Source organism: Oncorhynchus tshawytscha, linkage group LG04, assembly GCF_018296145.1.
Source record: "Oncorhynchus tshawytscha isolate Ot180627B linkage group LG04, Otsh_v2.0, whole genome shotgun sequence".
Classification (NCBI taxonomy): domain Eukaryota; kingdom Metazoa; phylum Chordata; class Actinopteri; order Salmoniformes; family Salmonidae; genus Oncorhynchus; species Oncorhynchus tshawytscha.
In genome coordinates, this window is record NC_056432.1 from 66,101,044 (window position 1) to 66,120,293 (window position 19,250).

General features: G+C 39.7%; 1 long non-coding RNA gene across 2 annotated transcripts; it reads left to right on the forward strand.

Annotated features, from left to right (window-relative positions):
* The first annotated feature begins 89 nt into the window (after positions 1-89).
* On the forward strand, positions 90-17,638 carry LOC112249255. Of its 2 annotated transcripts, XR_002953334.2 has the most exons (4): positions 90-480; positions 782-897; positions 13,921-14,033; positions 16,602-17,638. It is a non-coding gene; the product is annotated as an uncharacterized LOC112249255 (long non-coding RNA). The 2 variants fall into 2 exon arrangements; XR_002953333.2 differs by lacking the exon at positions 90-480 and having other exon boundaries at positions 536-897.
* The last annotated feature ends 1,612 nt before the right edge of the window (positions 17,639-19,250 follow it).

A 19,250-nucleotide genomic window follows, 5' to 3' on the forward strand; every position in this document is an offset into this window, starting at 1 on the left:
CGTCATTGGCGCACCGGGCCCGCCCAGTCCCCTCCCACTCACACACATCTGCCTGGCTTTAGTTTGTCTGGGAGCAGTTTTTTTTCAACTCAGAATCAGAGAAGTGGGTCTTTCTTAAACACTCAAAATTACATTTTATTGAACAGAAAATTATCATTAAAAAAAATGAATGGCGTGAAACAGGACTTATTTTCAAATATAGGACATAGCCAAATAGAATATGTGTTTTTCAGAATATAAATGGTAGCCTAATACAACAGGCTACAGAGGCCTATGCTTGAACTTTGCAACGTTGGGACATGTTGTTTTTATTTTCGCAACGACAATATTTCTTCAAAACAGTTTTTTAAAAATGTATGTTTTTAGTAAGCTTGTATGCACAACCACCGTGATATATAAAACGGATTTTCCACTTGTCAGATACAGCAGGTCAACCTCACCACAGCACATTTCACTGACTTGGACTTATTAAAGTGTGAAGTATGTTTAAAATGTTGCTTAAAATACGCTTATTTGAAAGAAAATGTCTCTATTCAAGACCACGCTGCTGATTTCTTTAAAAGATAGACAGGAACATGGGCAGGATGTTTATACAGCAAAATGTAAACATTTTCCCTGGCCTTCTTTAAATAAAAAATCAAGCAAAAAGACTCTCTAGATCAGCTCATACTCAATCTGATGCATTATGTCCGTTTTAGGCAGCTCCTTGTGTATGGATAGGACTTTTCAACGTAAATGCAGAAAGGGATTTCTATCATGTATAATTATTATGTTCACACAGGAGAACTGAGGGAAAGAGCTCTGAGCCTAGCCGAATACTGTGCACTGAAACTCGGATGAGGACTTCAGATCGACGCCCACCAAACTCTCTCCCCTCAGAATGGTGCTCGAATCAAGGTAAGTCACTTTAAACTTTTGTCAGTTAAAACAAGACAGCGATATGGCTGCGGGCCGTCGTCTCAATTTAGTTCCAATCAAGATTTACTAGACCCTGTTGTGCAGTTAGAAGTGCGAATAAGATTGGTCGCCGTATGATGCTCTAATTAGTCATTTGATTGTAATGTGGTGGGCAGCCTAACCAGACAATAGTGTCACAGAAAAATAGTAACAAATATCATCTGAGTTACAAAGTTAAGCGATGTAACACATAGGTCTACTTTATTTTCCTTTTTGAAAAGTTCGAAGGTCATTACTTATGAACAAAGAACTGTCTTAGGCTCATAATTTGCAGGCTTATCGTTTCGAAAATTAGAATAAGAAAATAAGTAATTAGGCTACGTTTAGAAAATGTATTGTTTTAAGCAGCACTTTTTACTATAGGTCTTCAAGCCTTCATTGCACCTCATCCACCATTCTAAATGTAACCAGTTTTTGGCTATTAATTTAAGCCTTGAACCGGTAGGATATATGTACGTCTGTAGTGGAGAGCCGCAGGTCCATAGACTAAATCTGTTGACAGCAGACTGTTCATTGTTCCCCGGAGAGCGCACAAGCCCTCAGCCCCTCAACCCTTACTCAGGCGCTCCTGGTGCGCGGGTTCACTCTCCGGGCTGGCTCGTGGTGGTTCTGCTGTTTTGGTTTGCCGGGTTGTTAGACAATTTTATTATAAGCTATTGATATCCTGTAATTAATGCACATATTGGATATGCAATAACGCAATTCAGTCACAGACAATTTGGCAAATTGTAAATACTAAATGTCTTAATACATTTTGGGTGTCATAAAAGTAGGTTCATTCAGGCTACTGTTTTTTTCTTGACTAAGATTTTTGAACAGTCTTTGGAATTAAAATATTCTACAATTAAATGTAGTTTTCCTGCAAATATACGTCTACAGGAGAATATTGTAGGCTATGTAGGCCTACTCATTTTTTATCAAACTTCGAAAACTAAAATCAGGTCATTTTGATGTGGCCTATCTATTAAACCGTAAGATGATGTTCTGAAGCGTGTACAGGCCTACATGTATTTGAAGGACAGCCTGTGTTCCATCAAACCGCCGTAAATGCCGTTGTTGGCTTGGTTCCTTCGTGACGTTTTTGCCAAAGGAAAATAAGAACATATTAAAATCTCCGCTGTAAACTACACAGGGCATGCGAGAGGTACAATGGTGATATTTGCTGTTGCCGGGTGAGTTTGGAACCTAGGTAATGAAATGTACATAGGTAGTAGTATTGTTTTAACCGGTTCCTACACCGGGCGCTCGCTTGGAATGAGGCCCACGCATTTATCAGCGGAGCGGACCACCCAGCGCGCAGAGAGAGAGGGGGCAGGAACGCTTGCGTCCTCTCTTTCCCCCTGCATTTAATTACCGTTGATGACTTCATTCCGAGAATCACGCCTTGTTTCAACACGTCGTGCCCGTCCCCACGCCGAATGGCCCTCTCACACACTTTAACCCCGCCACTCATCTTTGACATGCACTTTGAAAAACTAATGTCCACGGCTAATTGATCCCTAAATGTTTACCCAAACCAGTGGGACGCGAGTTGCTCCATTGATCTTTGAAGGGGGACGCGCCGATGACTGGCGCGTTGTTAAACCCCTCCGTAAAAAGCTGTTGACAGCTACGCATAATTATTAAGGGTCCCTCTGGACTCTCAGTTGATATTATAGACTATTTTCCGTCAGTCAAATTATTGTTACTGCGTGGTTTTAAACGAGTTATGGTGTCCTCTAAATTCTATTGATTTCTTTCCATAGTACATTGCATAATTAAGTTATTATAGAACATTGGCTGAAGTTTCATTGGCCTTATGTCTTCTATGGAATATATGTTTCTTAGATAACATGCTTTACCGCCTTACCCATGTTAGGCAGCCTAATGATTACATGGAAGTATTGTAAAGCGTGAGGAAAGGGTTAACTCCAATGGTATAGATTTACGCTTGTAATGTCACTGTTGGAGGATTGTGTTTGTCGGCATTTTACGGCAATCCGAGGTCACCACTTGCCCCTCGTAGTTTATTTCATGTACTTTTTCCATGACGTCCTCCAATGAAATATTTGACAGCGTTGCATCCTCAGGAATGTTCGACCACTTAGGTGGAGGAATTCCACATCATTCGGCCAACCCAGCAGTATGCGTTTTTGTCTCAACAGAGAGCCTCTCCAAATGGTCTTATTGTTATCCAATCTACGAAATCTGACCCAAAGGCCCATTTGTTTTTTATTTTACATGAACTTAATATTTTATTTGTTTATTTTACATGGACGTAATGATGCATTATATTGTTGAGGGTGGTTTAGATGTTTTTTCTGTACATGCACACACCCAATCACACGTTTTAGACACATGGCCTTTATTTTAGCAACCTTTGTTATACAACTACAACACTCTGTGCCTGGACATTTCAATCGACGGTGATAGGCATACTGCTGAAGCTGTGCACCGTACGGTGATAGGCATACTGCTGAAGCTGTGCACCGTACGGTGATAGGCATACTGCTGAAGCTGTGCACCGTACGGTGATAGGCATACTGCTGAAGCTGTGCACCGTACGGTGATAGGCATACTGCTGAAGCTGTGCACCGTACGGTGATAGGCATACTGCTGAAGCTGTGCACCGTACGGTGATAGGCATACTGCTGAAGCTGTGCACCGTACGGTGATAGGCATACTGCTGAAGCTGTGCACCGTACGGTGATAGGCATACTGCTGAAGCTGTGCACCGTACGGTGATAGGCATACTGCTGAAGCTGTGCACCGTACGGTGATAGGCATACTGCTGAAGCTGTGCACCGTACGGTGATACACTCGGAGTCTATCTTGCATTCACTGCGAGGGAGATTGTAATTCAGCCTAAACCTTGAATTAGCCTACTTACATTTATATCATATAACCTATCATAGCTTGTCCAAGACTCACCCAGTTATACATTAGAACTGCTACTGTCTTTAGTTAATGTGACTGTGAGGTGATTCCTCGACAATGCGTTGAGAGAAACCTCAGTATGTCACATACTGTTTTACCCATTTTTTTAGATATAAAGATGATTTGTTTAAACTTTATTTTTAATTTTTTTTGCAGCTGCCCTTACCATTCAGAAAACTTGGTGATGGGAAAATGAGACTCCAGAACAGAAATGAACTGTTATCAATTGTTATTGACAAAAACTGTATGAGCTACTGGACGTTTAACAAACTACTGTTGTAATTAGTCTTATAGGCCATTTGGGAATATATAATTGATAAACAATATTAGTCCTGAGTTTGTTTAGAAACTGAAATGAAGGTCTCGACACTGAGAAATCAGTGTGTTACCCGCTTCAGTGTTGGAGTGGAGACGGAGAGGGTCACCAAAAGGCTGCAGCAGAGTTGTTTGGAGAGCTTTGTGACAATTGATCGATCAAATGTATAACTGCACCTTAGAGCCGCAAGTTCATTGGATCTGGATGCACTTGAAGTCGCTTCTTTGCACGCCTCGGGATTTTAGAAGAGAACCTTGAGTGCATGATTTGGAATTATGCTTGTTTACTTGTTTACTTAAGCATTTTCTAAAAGTCAAGAGATGCATTTGTTTTGATGCTAAATATAGGATAATGTTGAAAAAAAATATTAAGGTGTAGTTGTGCCATGCCTAAATATTATTATTCAATGATTTACTGCAGAATATCAATTACGCTTTGCAGTTCTGTCCTTTCTCTTATTTTACCCATTTCTGGGCTGGGCTATGGGCTCTTGCATCTTGGTCAATTAACCAACGTGATCACACAAAATAACCTAATGTAAAGCCCATAATGCTAGTACTATGCAAATGTCATTATTCACACTCCTTGACTTTTTCCACATTTTGATGTTACGAAGTTAGATAAAAATTGATGTAATTGTATTTTTTTGGCAACGATCTACACAAAATACTCTGTCAAAGTGGAAGAAAAATTCAAACATTTGTAAAAATAAATATTTATTTACAGTACCAGTCAAAATTTTGGACACCTACTCATTCAAGGGTTTTTCATTATTTTTACTATTTTCTACATTGTAGATTAATAGTGAAGACATCAAACTATGAAATAACACATATGTAGTAGGCCCAAAAAGTGTTAAATAAATCAAAATATATTTTAGATTCTTCAAAGTAGCCACCCTTTGCCTTGATGACAGCTTTGCACACTCTTGGCATTCTCTCAAACAGCTTTACCTAGAATGCTTTTCCAACAGTCTTGAAGGAGTTCCCACATATGCCGATCACTTGTTGGCTGCTTTTCCTTCACTCTGCTGTCCAACTCATCCCAAACCATCTCAATTGGGTTGAGGTTGGGTGAGTGTGGAGGCCAGGTCATCTTATGCAGCACTCCATCACTCTCCTTTAGTAGTGGTTTCTTTTCAGCAATTTGACCATGAAGGCCTGATTCACACAGTCTCCTCTGAACAGTTGATGTTGAGATGTGTCTGTTACTTGAACTCTGTGAAGCATTTATTTGGGCTGCAATCTGAGGTGCAGTTAACTCTAGTGAATTTATCCTCAGCAGCAGAGGTAACTCTGGGTCTTCCTTTCCTGTGGCGGTCCTCATGAGAGCCAGTTTCATCATAGCACTTGATGGTTTTTGCGACGGTTCTTGAAGTGTTCCGTATGGACTGACCTTCATGTTTTAAAGTAATGATGGAGTGTAATTTCTCTTTGCTTATTTGAGCTGTTCTTGTCATAATATGGACTTGGTCTTTTACCAAATAAGGACATCTTCTGTATACCACCCCTACCTTGTCACAACACAACTGATTGGCTCAAACACATTAAGAAGGAACAAAATTACACAAATTAACTTTTAACAAGGCACATCTGTTAATTGAAATGCATTCCAGGTGACTACCTCATGAAGCTGGTTGAGAGAATGCCAAGAGTGTGCAAAGCTGTCATCAAGGTGGCTACTTTGACAAATCTCAAATATATGTTTTATTTGTTACTACATGATTCCATATGTGTTATTTCATAGTTTTGATGTCTTCACTATTATTCTACAATGTAGAAAAGTAGTAAAATAAAGAAAAACCCTTGAAAGAGTAGGTGTGTTTAAACTTTTACTATTATTTGCAATGTAGAAAATAGTAAAAATAAAAACCTGGCCACTTAGGAACATTCACTGTCTTGGTAAGCAGCTCTAGTGTAGATTTGGCCTTGTGTTTTAGGTTATTGTCCTGTGCTTAGCTCCATTCTGTTTCTTTTGTTATCCTGAAAAACTGCCCAGTCCTTAACAATGACAACCATACCATGATTCTGCCACCAATATGCTGGTAAATATGGACAGTGGTACTCAGTAATGTGTTGTATTGTATTTTCCCTGAACTTAACACTATATTCCGGACATAAAGTTAAGCACATTTTTTGCAGTATTACTTTAGTGCCTTGTTGCAAACAGGATGCATGTTTTGGAAGATTTTTTATTCTGTACAGGCTTCCTTCTTTTCACTCTGTCAATTAGGTTAGTATTGTAGAGTAGCTACAATGTTGTTGATCCATCCTCAGTTGTCTCCTGTCACAGACATTAAACTCTGTAACTGTTTTAAAATCCCCATTGGCCTCATGGTGAAATCCCTGAGTGGTTTCCTACCTCTCCGGCAACTGAGTTAGGAAGGACACCTGTATCTTTCTAGTGACTGGGTGTATTAATACACCATTCAGCTTGTAATTATTTTTTTACCCATCTACCAATAGGTGCCCTTCTTTGTAAGTCATTGGAAAACCGCCCTGGTCTTTGTGGTTGAATCTGTGTTTGAAATTCACTGCTCGTCTGAGGGGCATTATAGATATTTGTATCTGTGGGGTGCAGCGATGAGGTTGTCAAAATCATGTTAAACACTATTATTGCACACAGAGTCCATGCAACTTGTGACTTGTTAAGCACATTTTTACTGTTGAACTTATTTAGGCTTGCCATAACAAAGGGGTTGAATACTTATTAACTCAAGACATTACATTTTCATGTTTCGATAATTTAAAAAAATGTCCAAAAACATAATTCCACTTTGATGTTATGGGGTATTGTGTGTGTCTATAGGCCAGTAACAAATGTTTAAAATGTTTAATTCAGTCTGTAACACAACAAACTGTGGAACAAGGGAAGGTGGGAATACTTTCTAAATGTAGATATATCATTCTCAAAATAGTTCTGAGTAAATAAAGGTTATTAAATGAATATAAGATCTAAATTTGAACAAAAATGGAAGTAATAGTTTGGTAAAATTGTATTCTGAAATCCTGAAACCAACATATTATATCTTACATGAAATAATACACATATTTGTAATATTTATAATAAAACACACATTGTGCATGTTATGTAACTCAGGGCGTCCTGTGAGAATGCCAAGGCAAATTCATGTTTTAAACCTGGCTATGCATATTGCCAAATATGTAGGCCTATGGGTATATATACTTTTGTCCTATTTTTACATGCGATATATTTCTTAATGAGTAGTTAAAGGGAAACATGGTAACAAAGAGAGGAAAAATATGCACATATGAGCTCAGTCAGGCAATGCCGTTATGTAGCCTAATTACGTACAGGAGCATCCAGTGCACAATACCAGCAGGATACGTGGAGGGTACATATAACATGCACATTATGTTGCTGTAATGCACTGTATGGAAAACAGTTCAACAATTGAAAATGTTGTGTTTGTTTTAAAAGGCATGTGCTGGGAACAATCATTATACAATGCATCATTTGGCCAAGGCCTATAAGGATTTCGTTTTTCAAGAACGAGTGCAGATATCTTGATACATTACAATGAAAATACTCATTCACACTTTCCGTGCTCACATGTGTAGCCTATTTGTTAATGTACCATTTGAAAACCAACAACGAAATCACCAAAGGTACGCATAATTAGTTGTTTTCCTTCTGTTTTATGACTAGCCAAATGTAAGAAAATCGTTGTAATATCAACAACAATTTGTCCTTTCAGTAGTAGTCTTATCTACTTTCATGTACAAAGCACAATATTAAATATACACATGAGTATATTTTACAAACAATGTTTGTAAAATATACTCAATGTTGATTCCCTTTTACACTCTTGGCTATTTTCGGAACAATGCATCATCAGTATATACATTACTGCAGATTTCAATTTCCAATGGTCTGAAACTAGATATCTCTGTCTCGTGCGTCGCTTAGGCCATCTAGCGTTGTCGTTTTAATTGAAAACAGTATAATGTCGAGGTGTGTGCACCCCCCTCATCACTTTCTCTGGCGCGGTAGGTGGCCGTGTATATTTTTGTTCAAGTGGTGTTTATGTGAATGAGAAAGGACTGGATTGCTAGCAGACCGCTGATTGCGCTCATTGGGCCTCTACATTGATCTGAACGGTATAGTTGAGGGGCCCCACCCTTTCATGCAATCAACAGCACTATAGAATCGCGTTCTACGACTTTTTAATTTACTTGGCAAGATCTCGCCGCTGGGCCTCCAAGGCGCGCGCGGGTGTGAAGAAGAGGGAGAGGTGAGTCCTTTTGGCGCGGTAACTCCAGTGTCCCACGATACCGAGGACACTACCCACGGTATATAGGCTACAACAGGACGCGCACACATCTATCACGAAGAAAACGAATTCACCATATCCCACTGGACACAAACTGGTTGAGTCTACTTTATTTCAAAGTCATTTGTCAACATATTGTGACATTGACTCTACCTGGAAAATACATTGGATTTGCAAAAAGTCATTAACATAAACAGTTGATTTGAGATTGAAATTTCAACCACATAATTCAAATCAAATAAAAAATCTAACTTTATTTGTCACATGCCCCAAATACAACAAGTGTAGACCTTACCGTGAAATGTTTACTTACAAGCCCTTAACCAACCAGTTCAAGAAGAGTTAAGAAAATATTTACTAAATAAAGTAAAAAATAATCAAAAGTAACACAATAACATAACAATAACGTGGCTATTTACAGGGGGTACCAGGTTACTATAATTGTCATAATGGTAACCAATTTTCAACATATTTTATACAAGGTTTGTCTATGTTGAATTTGTACCTTTTGGAACAACAACAGATCTTCACCATTATATCCACCATCAGAAAAAAAAGAGAAAACAATAGGCTGGGCAGCACCTCCTACAGGAGAGATGATCTGTCTACAGCGATCTATTAGATCTCCCATCCAGTGTTTTAACCAAGCCCAGCTTAGCTTTGATATTTTCCACTGAATACTACCAATGTGCTGTAGTGAGAATGGCTTTTGAGAGATATCTTAACTAAATATATAAACTGTTGCTATTGAAGTCCTTCTGAGGTGTAATTAGAGCAAATGAAATGTAACCATACTCTATAAACAATACATCATCAATGAAACTATTTAGGCCTATATTGCATTTGTGAAGTCATCAATAGCTATTGTTTCAATTCAACACGAAAAATAGACAATAAATAGGCCTAGGATTTAAGCCTTTGGTTGATGTCAAATTTAATCTTCAAGTTAATAATGAATATGTTGGATTCACGTCTCCATTTCAACCAAAAATCTAAGTTAAAGAATAGGATTAAATCACATCAAACTGTTTTAAAGTGCATTTAAAGTTTGATTTAATTTAGTTATATTTTTTAACTTAGATTTTTGGTAGAGATGGAGACATGAATCCAACATATAAATTATTAATTTGTAGACAAACTGGAATTAGTCAGACTAAGTCAGTGGCACAAAATATACATCTCCTTCAAATGTTATCAAATGTTATTAAACACAATTCAATATCACTTTTGCAATACAGTAAATAGTATATTAATTTAACAAATATTTTGAATTCACATCTCCAACTGAAATAAAAGTGAAAGAATATGATTGAGCCAGTGTCTCAATTGAAGCTATCCCAGCATTATATATGTCTCCTATAAATGTTGATATTTGGTTGCTTGCCAACCTAATACAATTCAATATGACTTGTGTAAGATGGTCAATAGCCTAAAATGAAGGCCATCTTACAAACTAATTTAACATTTTTTATTCAACCTTAAAATGGGTAACACATCCATGGCCACATTTTGAGATTACTGTAACTCTAAAAGTCTTTATTATGGAATCATAGAAAGCGTGCATGTTCGTAGCATGAAACGATCCCAGGTCTGTGGAGAACTTCACAATATAAATATCTGTGCGAAATCTCAAACAGCATTGATCACTTGCACTATGCACTTTTAATGTAATCTCAAATACAATCCAGGTCATTCGGTTGTGCTATTAGATGAAGCACAATGATAACGATTTAAGCAGTTGTATAAATACAATAATGACATTGTATTCCCATTTGAACTGTTGTGCTTTTAAAGGGTTGAAAGTGCAATGATAACACATGGAGAGCTTGGGACGATAAGGTGCTATCTGCATTTTTGTCTAAATGTAGTGATTGTCATAGCCTTGTTCTGTTCAATGTTCTCTAATTGTATAGTACTTTAAATACCCCCAATGCATGTTGTTAAGTTCAAAAGAATACTAGATGTAAAAATATTGCTTACACCATTCAAACCAATGAGGTTTCAGAACCTTAAAGCCAATTCTCTATCTCTGAGACATATTACTGAACATATAACCTTATAACTCTCGACATTTAGATGACAACTAAATAAAAACATCATAAATTGTTTTGACGTTTAGAATTTGGTTGTGCTTTTAGATAGGTTAAAGCATAGTGATAACACATTGGGAAATCAACAAACTTCTGCCTGTCTTTTTGAGTGGGCGAATAACAGTTGAAATCTCATTGATCAACATCTCAACGATAAATTACCCACATTTCCACTTTGAAATAACGTGGTGTGGCCAGTGGGATGTTTCAGGCCATTTCAGCCTTCTGTTAATTCCATAGCATTATCTTCTTAGTGAAGTTGTCGGTGATAAAGGTATTCAGATATCGATACGCTTGCCATTTAGCCTATGAGCAGGACCTATTTTATTTGTAAGATGTTACTGGTTCACGCAGATGGGGATTGGTTGATAGAACGCCCTATACCTTTTTTTTCTGATTAGAATTAGGGAGCCAATAAGCACATGGCACACAACAGACCCTTTCAGTTCAATTGGGCACATATTCATCCCGTATCTGACACACTTCAGTCATGATCCTATAATCTCGCCTTGCTCTCCATGTCTTTGTTTAGAAGACTTAACATGCAAAAAGAGTCCAAGGCGAGGATTCTCCATGGTGGCCTACTACAGCGTGTGACATGTCCATTGATCATTCATGTCTTGAACAAAAACAGGGATTTCATGATGCACTGTGTTGTGTGTTCGGTGTCTGGGCAAATTCTCATATAGAAAAATCTTGCATTTAGAGATTTATATGAAATCTCTATTTGTCAATTTATTTGAACTATTGACTGAGGCTACTGACATGAATTATAATTAACTTGTGATAATGGACCTTTAGTTAAATGATCAGTAAATGCAACGGATTGTTTTTGTGATCAGACGCATGAAATGGAGAATGTGTGACCCGTTTTAGAAGTCAAAATGTAATTGAAACTGCAGTATTCGAGAGATGGAAAATACATTCATTCAGTATTTGTGGCCTTATATTCTGTAGGCGTGGTTATTTGTTGTTGATGATTCAGTATTCAGTATTTGTAGGCCTTATATTCTGTAGGCGTGGTTATTTGTTGTTGATGATTCAGTATTCAGTATTTGTAGGCCTTATATTCTGTAGGCGTGGTTATTTGTTGTTGATGATTGAGAGACATTGGATTTTGGATTTGCTTTGGACACTCATTCGCCCTCATGCGCTGTTCAGTGCTAACATTTCCCTTATCAAGGTATATTTCGCCGTTTCAGCTGCATTCACCTGAAGTGTCTCTTGGATAACTAACTGTATAATGCAATAATTAAATATGCATTGTCATATTACATTTTATCAAACAAAACATGATTCCCATTCAATGCAGGTTAACCTGCATGATAATGAAAAGTTCATAATCTTAAAAACATTATTTTTTATTTTATTTTTTATAGCTGGTTGACATTTTGTTTGTTCTGCACGACATTGATAGCTAATCATGTTAACTGTATTTGTTTATAGCCTATGATTTGTGTGAGTGAGTTAGGTAGGCCTATTCGTATGATTATCAATATGAGAGAGAATATTAACCGGCTTTCGATTAATTATCACCCAGAAACTAAAACCAAAACAAGAACTCTTACATTTTTAAAAATAGGCAACATGAAGATATACCACCCTATGCGTTCTTTAAATAGCCCCTGGAACTCAGTCGCACAGTTTGTTTAGATCCGTAATGTTTTGCTTCATTTGAGACTGGCAATTTATTTCGTTTTTATGCTCGTTAAGCTACAGTAAACTCTATTGTTATCCTTAAATATAGAGAACCCGCAAACCCCAAATACACGAGATGAGTCATTTTGTGCGCGCAGCAATGGTGCTGTGTGAGAACCCCGGGCTTCCCAGGAAAGTTTGGCGCGCCAACCAAACAACAACCCTCACCCAACTGTCCCTGAGGTATTGTCAATCCGTAAACCGCTCCACTTATTCCTCTCAATAGGCTTCAACTGCGTATTTTATTCGTAACATAGTCCTCATGTTCTCTGAACTTTGAATCATTTTTGACAGCCGTATTTTCAGAGGGAAATTCTGCTTTCAAGGGAATAAAAATATGAATACAGGCATATGTAAAATTCCTTCTGGCTTATTTTTTGATCACACAAACTCGGCTTACACTACCACAACATTATTCGACATGACTGAAGGACACGAGTGTTGAAGAGTTACCAGTTCCAGAAGTTTTACAAACTCAAAACTGTCCAAATGTGGTCATTGCGAGAAGGAGAATGTTCCAACGTGTCAAATATCTGCGATTGACGTTTTAGCCACTGACTGACAGCATGTTTATAGGACAAAATAAGACAAACAACAAATATGTAATCGTCATAAGGAAGGAGATGGTCACTAAAACAACAATTTAGTCCTTATTTTTTTAGTCCTTATTCTTTTTTAATTTGAGACTTTTTGAAGCTCATTATGATAAAGAAAAACACCAGAAACGTTTCAATTTTTTCATTGTGGATTTTTTTCCTATTGTGGCAGGGTTTTGTATATTATTGCACTTATTTTCAAGTGCTTTTGTCAACTCTTGTTTATCTCCAGTTTCTCGATCTGGAAACTATACCTGATATAGTCGCCTAAGTAATTACAGGACATTCGTCTCCATTGATGTTTAACGTTTTTCATATATATTTTTTCAAATGTTTATTTTCTACTTATGTCTGCCTTACAATGTTGCCAAGTCAGGACAGTAGTTGCATGCTTTAATCAAGATCGTTTAACAGTGAGACATCTGACAAGGCATGTATTATTTTCTGCACGCTATTATTAACTTAGTGTGCCATTCCTAGAGCTAAATAGCGCTGAACCAAACCAGAGTGCTGCCTAATGTCTGATTACCTCTCAGCTATAACCCCCTATTGATGCCCATGTTTTCTACCAGAGCTGCATCTCTTCTGACTCATCCACTATAACAGACCATTTTGGTCATTTAAAATCAGTCTAAAAGCACATAGTCATTGAACTAAATTATAATAATCCTCAATAGCCCTCAAGCTAATGTAATACACACCTTTCTTTAATGTCTTTGATGAGCCACAGAACAGTTCAACTGTATGAAACGACACTGGGATTTATCAAGCGTCCCTTATCCTATACTAGTTCATTTAAATGAAAGCAAATTATACAACCTAAGTCCTGATAAAAGCTTGAAATGAAATGGAATTTCAGTACATTTGAAATATGGATTGAATTTCAATAGACCGACTCAATGATCAGGTGTTCCTTTTAATTTTTTCTCATACGGTCATGTTATTGTTTCTTTTAATAATTCACAAGCCTGTTTCTTATCATATCTGTATCATGTACAGTTTATTGAAAGTTTGCTCATATAACCAACACAACTCTTCTTTTTCCCATTTCAGCCCTCTGTGATGGATGAGAGAGAGGGTTTTCCAGTGATGGCAACAGTTCCTATGACAACCAGACCTCCACCGGGGGATTGCGTCTGTCAGACAGTGCTAATGATAATTGAGAGGTACGGATCGAAAAGATTGAGTATGGATGTAATCTCTCCTCCAGCGGAATACCAGAGAAACCGCTATGAGAGGACCATTTTCCCCTCTCACCACCGCCCTGCTTAGTCCTGCACTGCTCTACACCGCATGCTTCTACTCTGCTCTATACTATATTGCTGCTGGAGGCCTCCCAGCCTGCCCCACACAGGGCAGAGAGTGAATGGGTAATGTCACTGTGTGTGCAACCTCCTTCGGTGTCTCCCTTCCCTCAGCCTCACACACAACACAGGGCCAGTCCAGGGCAGTTTGTTACAGATGCCAGGGAATATATCAGCAGGGAGAACTCAACCAGAAGAAACGGTCAGAGTAGGACATAACAGAGAGAGGGAGGGAAGTCAGGCCACAGCCAGCTCTGGTTACAGGTTAGTTACAGAGGCTTTGATAGTTGCTGATGGGACTTTGATTGAAGCGTACTCAGATTTATATGATGCGTGTTTACTCACAGCCCACCATCTCTCTCTCTCTCCCATTCTGAAGGGGGATTTTCCTGTGGCGAGCCGCTTCGGAAAAAGCTATTAAGAATTCCCAAACAGTGCACAACAATAGGAGACGTCGTTCTGCAATGCAAGTCCCGAATCCAAGTCAGTCCCTTACGGTTTTCCTCTGAAACGGTCCCTGGCTATATTTAATCCGCCCAGAGAGCAGAACCCACCTACATACAAACCACAAATTGAAACTATGGGGAGGTGGTTTGTGGGGTGTGGGCTAAGTGGGGATGGTAATTGCCTATTGTGGAGCTTAGGCCTCTCTATTCTACCATAAACGGGCTTGGCAGCCCACAACATGATACCCCTGCCTCCACTCCACTGTTTGAGTTGGGGAGCAGATCCTCCTTGTCTGTGGGAACCCATGGCCCAGCAGTGGTCGGAATCAGTCAGGAATGCTTTGGAATGGTAACACAGCGGAAGGCTAGGGTGGGGAAAAAGGCCAAGAGCATTTCCTGAACAGAGGGGGGTCCCAGCGAAGCATCACACTTCACTGGCATCATGTGACGGGGATCCCGCCAGACCTGAGCCCATGATCCCGATTGGAGGAGAAGGATGCGGTAGGGGAGAGGAGGGTGAAGCTGGAACAGAAGAGAGGGGGATACGCAAGAAAGACAGAGTGGTGAGGTGAGAGGGATGCATTGGGATGAGAGAGGGATGAGGTTGGAGTCAGAAAAGGGGAGTCAGGGGGAGAGGCAAATTCTGCTAAAACGTACATCTTTAATTTCCCCTGAGTGAAGTAATGCAGTCTGGACTGGCTGGCTGCCTGCGTGTGGATGAATGTCTGAGTGTGTTATACCACGACTTTCATGAAGAGGACTTCACAGTCTCTAATTTCTGCCCACAACAAAGTGCCTTTCACTATCTGTGAGGAATAAACAGTATATACTGTCAAGGTCTCCAGAGAGGTCACTGAGACCACGTGGAAGACTGAGAGTTCTTAGACCACTGCTACTGAAAGACCTGCAAGAATCTGTGCAGCAGTGTGGGGTATCCTACATACATTCTAAAAGACTGTTCCCTCTCACCACAGCAAAGACAATGTGGTGAATATTTTGGCACAGCACAGGCATGTCAGAATGATTCTGAGTATATCCAGTTAACTGATGGTCTGAAATATAACTTTACTTAGTAACACGTGATACTTTGCGACACCCTGCAACGGTAACAGTGATGAATGCTTTGGTTGAGAGCAGTAGATCAGACGGTGTTGAAAACTGTGAAGCAGACAGGTTTTGCAGCTGAAATTGGACAGTACAGTATATCTGTCGCTGTGTGTGTGTGTTTGTCCAGACCTATGAATCGGTGTGTGTGTATCCAGACTGGCGTGGACAGCCAGTCCCTGCTCCCTGGGGCTTGTGTAAATGTCGTGAGGATCTCAGGAGGAATCTTTCCCCTCCAGTCGTCAAAGGGCTTTTTATTTCCACCTGCTCCCGGCCTCTTTCCGTTGGTCTGCTCTATAACAATGGTGCTGGAAAGGCAGCAGAGTGCAGGGTGACAGCACAGAGATTGATGCTAGATTGTGTTTGGCCCTTTTTCAGATAGGGGCCTTTGAAGGGAAGTTGCTAACAGCAGCATATCACCTCCCCCCCACCACCACCACCACCAACACTACAACCCCCTCCACTACCATCTCCACCTCCTCTCCCTCTAACACTGGGCTTATAGCAGAGGGCAAAGTGCTGATCAGGCCTGTCTCCCAGATCCCTTTTTACAAAAGAGCCAATCGCCCAAAATGGCAACTTGGCAGGTGGTGGTAAACAGGCTTTTCACTACTCGTAAATCAATTCACCACTACATGAAACAGGATGAAGCTCATTTACGCCACGCAGACGGTCGAACCCGAGCCCAGAGATGCCCCACCTCGCCTCCGGCTGCTCCCTCCCTCTCGTCAGGCCCTGGAGCTCTGGGCAGAAATGGATACACGCTCATCAGGACAGCATTCTTTCCGTTTCGCCGAAGAGTGGCCTGGCGAAGAGGGTGATCCATCACCTCAAATGTCTTTTTTTCTAACGTTCTGTTTTTCTCTCTCTATCTCTGTAGGCTGGAGTGGGCAGGCGTGTGGGTTTGGCCACAGGAAGCCGTGAATTCCTTGAAGAACAGAGGGTGTCAGGGCCCAGAACGCAACTGGGGGGGGCTTACTGTACCTTGTAACGTCTCATAATCCTCCTAGTTGACCCCTGACCCCGGCCTGTGTTTGTATCAGGATTTGTAATGAGTCACTCCAGCAGTGTGTTTACCTTCTGGAGTCACGCAAGGAAGGAAATAAGGCACGGTCTTCTAAAAGTGTCAAAGTGAGAGAGAATAGCAGCAGTATTAGAGCAGAGCCCTGATTCATCTCACTGTGACTGACCTCTTGTACCGTTACACTGGGTTTATTTAACCTATTCACTACTGTAGGGAGACTAGCTACAGATCAGCCAAAACAGGGAGTAAGTCTACAATATAGCGCACTGTATGAAAACACAAGGTATGAGATTAATAGTGTAATTCTGTAATTGAAGTCTGATTCGTACCCCAACTCATTGAGTGAAATGATCCGTGTACTGCAGTATGTGGATCAACTTATTTTTGCTATCACTGTGTAATATGTTGCTAATAGACCAAACATGTATTATTTTTGTCATAATTCTCTGTTGTGTGTTGCAGTCATTTTTGTTTTTTTGCTATGCCCAATGAAATTTGGAGAGATTTAGTATTTTCCTTTGTCTCATGCAACAATCATAAATTATGTGTATGTGATTTTTCTGTTTAATAATAATTTATTGCAATACATTTCTGACTCCAAGATATAGATTATATCTGGAAGATCCCTTGTAATACACTTTGAAGGAGAAATCTTCACTCCCAAATACATCGTTTTTTAAATCTTGAACTTACATTGAGCTCTTCAAACTGTTGAAACTGGAATGAATATGGAACTGTGGCCAACGCCTGTGATTAAAATACAATGTCCTGGCCTACCATCACGCTGTAGCCTTCGACACTGTGGGCTTGTGTGATTGCACAATTGTTGTTTTTGAGCAAGTGCCCCTGTTAGTTTTACTCTGTAAATAAATATGTGCTTCGAGCTGACAATCCATCCTCTGTTACTTTCTTTCATCCTTATATTGGAGAGGAGAACATCATCACTGACCAGTGTCTCCACCACACACACACACACACACACACACACACACACACACACACACACACACGGCCACAATGAGAGAGTCAGCAGCTCTTATTTTGGACAGTCTCTCCTGAATTCTAAGGGCTGTCAGGCGGTTTGATTGATAGTTGTGTTCATCACCATATTATTAAGTAATCAGGCTCACCACAGTTCATTATAATTAAAGACTTGGGATAAGTGTTTATTTTTTGAGTCCTGTAAAAAAAACATATCGTTTTGTGTTTTTTGAATGTGTGTGTGTGTGTGTGTATGTGTTAGACAGTGTGTTTATATTTGTATTCTTTTCCACAGTGGACCTTAGTGACCAGGAGAATGTGTGTCTGTCCACCACTGAGTTTATGGCTACACTTGGGTCTCTGTGAGAGAAGAGAAATGCAACCACGATCACATATTATATCCATACAGAAACAACAGGGAATACTCCCCTGTAATGGTAGCTCTTTATTTCACTTGTCATTTCTTAAAACGAAGCCCAAACCTATTTTAATCTTCTATCTTAGAAATGTTACAACATTATTTTCCCCAAGGAAATGTTTACAACATATTATGTAGGAAAACCCCCTCCATATTCTGTGAGGCAGCAGCCTGGGTCTCCTGTTCTCACCCAGGTTGGCAGCTATGGCCTGAAGCTCTGCCTGTCCGGCTGGTCTACGTCTGTCTGTATACCCCAGAGGTAAACACAGTGGTGCCATAGCGGACATGCAGAGTGTGTCCTGACTGGAGACAGGGAGAAAGCAGAGAGAGCACTGTGGCACTATTCACGAGGTCCCTGCCAGGTTTCTCTTCTGGAGGCAGGGTTCATTTGATGATTGGCCATTTGGCAATGGGCCATGTATTAGGACAAAATGGCTCTTTTAAAAGCCCCAGCTCATTCTGTTGCTATGGCTGATTTGATTCAGGAATCAGTCAAGTGGCAGATGTTTCATGTAGGATCGTCGGTGTAGGTGCATCACACTGCTTAATCACGGCTACACATGACTTTTAACGAGCCAATGAGAGAGGAGGGTGTTGAGGATGAACATCTGGGATAAGAGGTAAAGAATATTCTTGCTAATTCCGAACCACTATAATGATTGATATTTTGAAGTACCACAGGTGGGGAAGGGTGCAGGTGGGCAGGCAGACTAGGAGTTGGTTTCATAAAAATGAGATTTGGTGATACGGAATTATAGATAACGTCATTAATGCATTCCCTCAGAAAAGTACTGGCCTTTTTTTCTGTACACTGTGTACTAAATAAAGTGAATCATTTACAGGTAATTACTCATTTGAACACAAATTATTGTTCATTTCAGTTTAGGTTTGTATTTTGTGAACTCCGAACAAGCAAAATACATAACTGAAAATATATGAATAAGAAAACATACATGCATATGTTTTAAAATACCACCATGGGCTTTTCCCTGGTTGTGTGTGCGTGCAAAGTGTGTATTTGTTTACATGTCTAATTTAATGAATTGCACGTCAGTGGTCTCTGGCTTCCTCCTCGTTCTCTAGTATTTTTGTCTAACTGGGGGAAA